General features: G+C 47.4%; 1 long non-coding RNA gene across 1 annotated transcript; it reads right to left on the bottom strand.

Moving 5' to 3' along the window:
- Positions 1 to 1154: 1154 nt before the first annotated feature.
- LOC138102723 (uncharacterized) lies at positions 1155 to 6813 on the bottom strand. Its single transcript, XR_011147496.1, has 4 exons — positions 6729 to 6813; positions 5989 to 6637; positions 2806 to 2926; positions 1155 to 1909 (listed from the first exon to the last, which is right to left on the bottom strand). It is a non-coding gene; the product is annotated as an uncharacterized lncRNA (long non-coding RNA).
- Positions 6814 to 7387: the final 574 nt, after the last annotated feature.

Raw genomic sequence — 7387 nt, 5'->3', positions numbered from 1 at the left:
CGTACAACTTGCATTTCCCAGATATTCCTTCTTCCTCCTCTTTGTGCTCACTCTCCTCACCACACACCATATTTCCAGAGACAGTCTCTGTCCCGCCGCAGTGTCCAAACAGCTTCTCACCCCCCCGGCGCTCCCGGTGGACACGGCTGGCAGCACCACAGGTGTCCAGGACGTCCTGCAACCTCATAGGGGCTGGCAGCCACTGCCGCCCCTGCCTGGGGGTGGCAGGGTCAGGCACTGTCCAGTGCTGAGCCCTGGGTGCCCCACAGCCCCCACAGGCCCCCAGCCCATGCTTCCGGTCCTGCAGCTCTGCACCTGGTCCTGCTGCTCCTTGCCTCAACCATATTAACCCTATTTGTCCATCTCCTCTTGTCAAGACTCCTTCTCAATTCCCCTTATTGCCCCCTCTGGGCATGGATTGTCAAGATCCCTTCTCAATTTTCCCTTATTGCCCCCCCGGGCATGGATTGTAGAGACCCCTTCTCAACTCCCCTTATCGCCCCTTCTGGGCATCTATGCCCTTAATTACCTCTGGGAGAATGTGTAAACCTGTGGATGCTGAAAAGCTAGAAGCAGAGAAATTCTCCAGCTTTCTGCCAGCATCCTATGAAAGTTTTGCTTTCTCATGCAGTCAAGCTGAAAAAAGTTAGAGGTTTTTGTAAACAAAGACTTTATCTTGCACCTGTTGTTTGTTATGTAGTCTGACTGGAGAAAATATTTTGAAATGGGTGTCATAAGGATTAGCCAATCATTCTGGGAAGTGGATTGTCAAAGGACCAATGGCCTTATGACATTCAAGCGAACCAAGTTATATAAACGAGTTTGTAATTTATTAAATAGTTCTAGTCTTCCTGGACTGAACTTATGTCATTATTCTCGCCATCCCCGGTACAACAGCAACATAAACCAACTCGACATTCTTCCAAGGGATTCTTTGGAGATATTTTGGGATCATCATCCCTTTTGCCAGGGCCCCTTCCTGGCTTTACCTTTGCTACCCTCCATGGGTACCTTGTTTTACCTGTGCTACCCTCCATGGGTGCCTGTCAGGGTCCCTTCCTGTCGGAAACCATGGCGGGACGGGGAGCTCGGATCCCCGGTGGGGGGGAGAAGAACAGACACCAGCCAATATGGTTGAAAACTACACTCCGATTTATTAGCAGTCTCGAGGCACTTAAATAGTATACCAGCTTGTTAGCTTCTAAGTGGCTTACTTATCAGGACATATTTCTATTTCTACACAATCAGACTACATTGGCAATCTTCCACAGTCTTGTTATGTTCAAAAGAATCTTGCCCTTGCCTCCCCTATACTCCTAGATATCACACCTGCAAATACGTTACTCCCCGAAATTTCTCAGGCTGAAACTGTTTTGCTTTTCACAGAGACTTTCCCACGGAAAGTGTCTCATACACACAGGCCCAAAAACCTCCAGCTCAATAGCTTGCACAGCTCTTTTATTGATCCCAATAAATCCATTCTCCAACACCTTCCCCCCTGCCATGTGGTCCTGGGAGAGGGGCCCTGGGGGGGAGACACAGGGTTTCCCTAGCCCCTGGTCAACCTAGTTCCCCATTGGTTGTTTTGTGTTCCCCTGTGCGGGCAAGGACCCTCGGGTCCCGGTGATTGCAGCAGTTCCTCGGCAGAGCCCCGGCCATGAGGCTGGAGAAATAAACATCTCTCTGAAACACCTATGTACTAGTTTGAAAACAAACTAGTGGTAGACACCAAGTCAGAATAACAATTTAATAGGAAAATAAAATAAGGAAAAAAAAAACCCAACAAAAATAAAGGCAGAAAACACTGGTTCAAACTAACAGAGTCAAGATACAACCTGACTCCCTGTTAATCAGGGTGGTGGTAGCAGTCCGAAAGAATGGTGGCTGCAGTCCTCCTGAAGCGGTAATCCTGTTACAAAAAGGATAGGATATTGGATTTTAGAAGTAGTAAGGCTAAGGCTCTGCTAGGCTGTAAGGCCTCAGGTGTAGAAATAGTTCTCTTGGGAAACAGGAATGGAATGTGCTGGGTGGGGAAGTTAGGAGTAGTGAATTAGCTGGGCATGGAGAACATGCCTAAAAGTAAATAGTTCTGGGTTGATATATGTTGCATACAAGGGGGATTTCAGTGGTGGGAGTTCGTTGAGCATTATCTAAGACTGGACAACCATAAAGATATATGGCTTAGGGTATGATTATCAATTGTTAATCCTTGTGATGTATGTTTTACTTTGAAAATTAAATGTTGTATGTGTGCCAATGTTTGAAACTGTATAAAGAGCTGAGTGAAACGATAGGTCTTTGGGAAGCCTGATTTGGGACACCAGTCCCCAGGTCCCCGGGCCCTGAATAAAGCACCGCATAAACTGACTCTCTGTTGGTTTGTGTTTGTGGTCGGTGGGCAACAGTTTTCTGGCGACCCAGATGGGACTCCGGGGGTCGTAGGGGCGGTTCGCGGGGTGATCTGCTCCGTGCCGGCACCAGGTGATTTCTGGGGAGACATCAGCCCGTGCCCGACCCCACGTCCGACGGACAACCGTGAGGTAAGCCCACAAGGTGCTTTATTCCCTTTAAACCGGTGGTGGTAGCCTGCCCGGTAAGACGAGTCTCTACTCGCAGGGTTGGGGCATTGGTTTGGGATTATAAAGCCTAGGCGCTGGCCGTCAGACAGAGCGAAAGCTTTGCAGAGCCAGCCCTTGCTTCTCGCGGCGACGAGATAAGCAAGGAGGGAATTGGATATTGTGGTAATTGGTATTGGTATTAGTCTGTGTGTTAATTAGTTGTGTGTGTTATTGTGTGGTTGCATACCTCTGGAATGATGCCGTTGCGGGTGTTTCGGGCTTTGTCAAGTTCAGATAAGGATATTCCGGAGGATTCTCCCCTCGGGTGTTTGCTAAGTCATTGGAAGGAGGGTAAATTGGGACGGGAGCTGCGGAAAAGAGAATTGATTGATTATTGTAATAAGGTATGGCCTGAATATGAAACTGGGGGGATGCAGTGGCCGTGGAATGGCACTATTAATTCTGAAATTATAACCCCCATGATGCGGTATTTACGGGAAAATGAGAAGTGGGATGAGATACCCTATTTGGATTTGTTTTATCAGCTAATAGGGAAAAAGGACTGGCAGAGGAAATGTGGAATGATGGTGTTAGAAACGGAATCAGAGGAATGCGCGGGTTGTAAAGAGCGAAGGGTACGGTTTTCTGAGCCTGAGGAGGATGTGTCTTTGTTGGTATCACCATCCGACCCAGTCAACCTCCCCCTCCCGGACTCAGATTCTTCGGAAGAGGAATCTGACTCCGAGGAAGGAGAGAGGGAACGATCCCGAACTCCCGAGCCCAGGGAGAGAGGGAGGGAACAATCCCGAACTCCGCTCTCCCAGCGTACTCGCAGAGGGCGTTTGGACAGGGGAAAAAGCGCTTCTCGAGCACATCTAATGGCCCCATTGCGAGAAGCAGTTGGACCAACAGGGGATCGGGTCAGAGTGAAAGTTCCGTTTTCCCCCAATGATTTAATAATTTGGAAGCAATCTGCAGGAGCTTATAGAGAAAATCCTGAAAAAGTGGCTCGGGTGGTGAAAATGGTAATAAAGACACAGAATCCGGACTGGAATGACCTACAGGTGTTGCTAGACTCGATAATGGATTCTACGGAAAAGGAGATGGTATTTAAAGCTATGTCTAATCGGGCAAGGGATATGATTCAGTTGCGAGCACCAGCACTACAAGGAATAGGAAATGTAAATGAAATAGTACCAAGGGAAGATCCAGAATGGAACCCTAATTTGGCAGAAGAGTATCATAGGTTGCAGGTTTATCAGGAGCTGTTGGTGGAAGGAATTCAGAGGGGAATTCCAAAGACTTTAAATTGGTCTAAGTTGTATGCGGTAAGACAGGATAAGGTAGAGTCACCATCTGCGTTCTTGGAGAGGCTGAAAGAAATAGCGTGGAGGTATACAGACTTAGACGTGGAATCGGAAGCAGGAAAACTGCAAATGGCCTTGATATTTATGGGACAGTCACAGGAGGATATTAGGAGGAAGCTACAAAAGCTAGAAGGAAATGATACTCGGGACTTGGAGAAAATGCTTGAAGTAGCATGGAAAGTGTACAAAAATAGAGAGAAAGAGGCAGTGAAGAAGCAACAAGCAAGCATGTTGGCAGTGTTACAACAGGCAAGTCAGATGAATGTGAGAGGCCGGGGGAGGGGACGAGGCAGAGGAAACGGGGGCATGGGAAGAGGTGGTTTCGGAGGTTTTGTGAATCAGAATGTAGGGAACCAGATGATGGGTAGGGGTAGAGGTAAATTGGGGCCCAATCAGTGCGCCCGATGCTTCGCCGAAGGTCATTGGAAGAATGAGTGCCCCCTCAATTTGGGGATGGGGACACCAATGAGTAACTTTCCAGGAAGGAATCCCATGAATCAGGGAATGAATGCGAATGATGGGTTAAACCCTTTCGCGCCAGGACCACAAGGTGTCGCTCAAGCCTTTATGATGGGGAGCTATCAAAATCAGAGCTGACTAGATAAAGATCTAAAAGTGGTCCTGGAAGTTGACGGGGGGCCCAGGGAATTTAGGGTAGATACAGGAGCCACTTTCTCTGCAGTCAATGAACAAATAGGACCGTTAAGTGATTCAGTTGTGAAAGTAGTAGGGGTGTCGGGGGAGGTGGTGGAGAGGTCATTCTTGCGGCCACTGGAAATCAAATTTGGAAACAAAGAATTGGATCACCAGTTTTTATATATGCCAAGCAGCCCGGAATGCTTGTTGGGGAGAGATTTATTATCGGCACTGGATGCAAAAATCATATTTGAGAAAGGGCGTGCTAAACTAGAAATCCCGGAGGGGAATCTGGCAAAACTTTTTGTGATTAAAGAGACAAAGACAGAGGAGATACCCCAGGAAATAGAGCAGGCAGTAGTCCCGTGGGTATGGGAAACAGGGACCCCGGGCAGATCCAGGGTAGCCGTTCCTGTGAAAATTGAATTAAAGGAAGGGGCACACCCGGTAAGAGTTCGACAGTACCCTATCAGTTTGGAAGCCAGGAAAGGAATTGCCCCAATGATCACACAATTTATAGCATTAGGGATTTTACAAGAATGTGAATCGGAATTTAATACTCCAATCTTTCCGGTAAGGAAACCAAATGGGAAATACAGGTTGGTGCAGGACCTGAGAGCAGTAAATGCAATTGCCAAAGATATACACCCGGTGGTGGCCAATCCATATACATTGTTAACATCGATTTCTGAGAATTTTCAGTGGTTCACAGTGATTGATCTAAAAGACGCCTTCTTCTGCATCCCACTGGCCCCCGAGAGTCGACACATTTTCGCCTTTGAATGGGAAAGCCCAGACACTCGCCGCAAGCGACAGTTAACATGGACCAGGTTGCCACAAGGATTTAAGTGTTCACCCACCATTTTTGGAAACCAGCTAGCAAAGGAGTTAGAGGAATGGAAAACTACCAAGGTAAAAGATTCTCCTTTTTCTTATGTTGTTTTACAATATGTGGATGATATACTCCTGGGAACAGAGGAGCGGGGACTGTGCTCAAAGTTAACAATTGAACTATTAAACATGTTGGGTCAGGCAGGATACCGAGTATCCAAGGAAAAAGCGCAGCTGGTGCAACGGAAGGTGATTTATCTGGGATGTGAAATATCACAAGGAGTCAGAAGAATAGGGGTGAACCGCATTCAAGCCATCTGTGCAATCCCTGTACCACAAAATAATCAGGAACTAAGATCTTTTCTAGGAATGGTCGGCTGGTGTCGCCTGTGGATTCCGAACTTCGGACTTATGGCCAAACCACTATATGAAACAATCAAGGAACCCGAATTCAAGTGGGGTAAGACACAGCACAAGGCCTTTCAGGAATTGAAGCAAGCACTCAAAGAGGCCCCCGCTCTGGGTCTGCCTGACCTGACAAAAGACTTTCAATTGTATGTGCATGAAAGGCAGAGATTAGCTTTAGGAGTACTCACACAGCGATTGGGGTCATGGAAGAGGCCCGTGGGGTACTTCTCGAAACAGCTGGACATGGTGAGCGGAGGGTGGCCAGGGTGTTTGCGAGCAGTGGCTGCTACGGTAATCCTAATTCAGGAGGCACGGAAACTGACACTGGGAAAACACATCACGGTATATGTACCTCACATGGTCATAGCCGTCTTGGAACAAAAAGGGGGGCATTGGCTCTCCTCCAGCAGAATGATGCAGTACCAGGCTCAGTTGCGGGAACAAGATGATGTTGAATTGAAAATAACCAACCATCTCAATCCAGCAGAATTCCTTAGGTCCACCCAAGAGGAAGGAGAACTGGAGCATGACTGCGTGGAGGTGATCGAACAAGTGTATGCCAGCCGTGAAGATCTGAAAGATGTCCCGATGGCAGATCCCGATGTGGAGCTGTTTACGGACGGATCCAGTTTCATGGAGCATGGAACCAGGTATGCAGGGTATGCTGTGGTGACACTCCAGGAAATAGTGGAAGCTAAAGCACTGCCTCCGGAAACTTCAGCGCAAAAAGCAGAAGTATGGGCGTTGGTAAGGGCATTGGTCCTTAGTAGAGACAGGAAAGTGAACATTTGGACTGATTCAAAGTATGCATTTGGTGTAGTTCACATCCATGGGGCTCTGTGGAAAGAAAGAGGACTTTTGACCTCCCAAGGCTCACAGATCAAACATAAGGAAGTAATAATTCAGTTGTTGGAAGCTGTACACTTACCTAAAGCAGTAGCGATCATGCATGTCCGAAGTCATCAAGCAGACTCTGGGAAGGAATTTCAGGGGAATCGGATGGCAGATGAAGCTGCGAAAAGGGCAGCCAGATTGGTCTGGACTCAAATGGCTCTGATACCGACAAGAGAAAATCCCGCTGCACCTTATTTGGAAGAGAAACCGTGCTACTCTCCGGAGGATGAACGGTTGGCACAATTCACTGGAGCAAGAAGGAATGTTGTAGGATGGTATGTAACACCGGTCGGACAAGTTATACTGCCAGTGGAATTAATGAAAGTAGTCATGGAAACTGAGCATAACAAACTCCACTGTGGTGCAGAAGCATTGGTAGAACATCTAAAGAAAATAGTACTCTCTAATTCGATGATAACAATGGCCAAAAGAATAAATGCCACCTGCCCGATTTGCATTAAAAATAACCCGTTGGTTAGAAGACAGGTCCAAATGGGGAAAATACGTGTAGGGCCACAACCAGGGGATTACTGGCAAATAGATTTTTCCGAGTTACCAAAATCTCAGGCATACAAGTACTTACTAGTTTATGTGTGCACCTTTTCAGGATGGCCCGAAGCTTTCCCTTGCAGGACGAACCAGGCCAAGGAGGTAGTGAAAACCCTTCTCAAGGAAATTATTCCGAGGTTTGGG

This window comes from Aphelocoma coerulescens (assembly GCF_041296385.1).
Source record: "Aphelocoma coerulescens isolate FSJ_1873_10779 chromosome W unlocalized genomic scaffold, UR_Acoe_1.0 ChrW_unloc_scaf_1, whole genome shotgun sequence".
Classification (NCBI taxonomy): Eukaryota; Metazoa; Chordata; class Aves; order Passeriformes; family Corvidae; genus Aphelocoma; species Aphelocoma coerulescens.
Note: the sequence above shows the minus strand (reverse complement) of the source record. Positions and strands in the feature narration are given on the sequence as shown.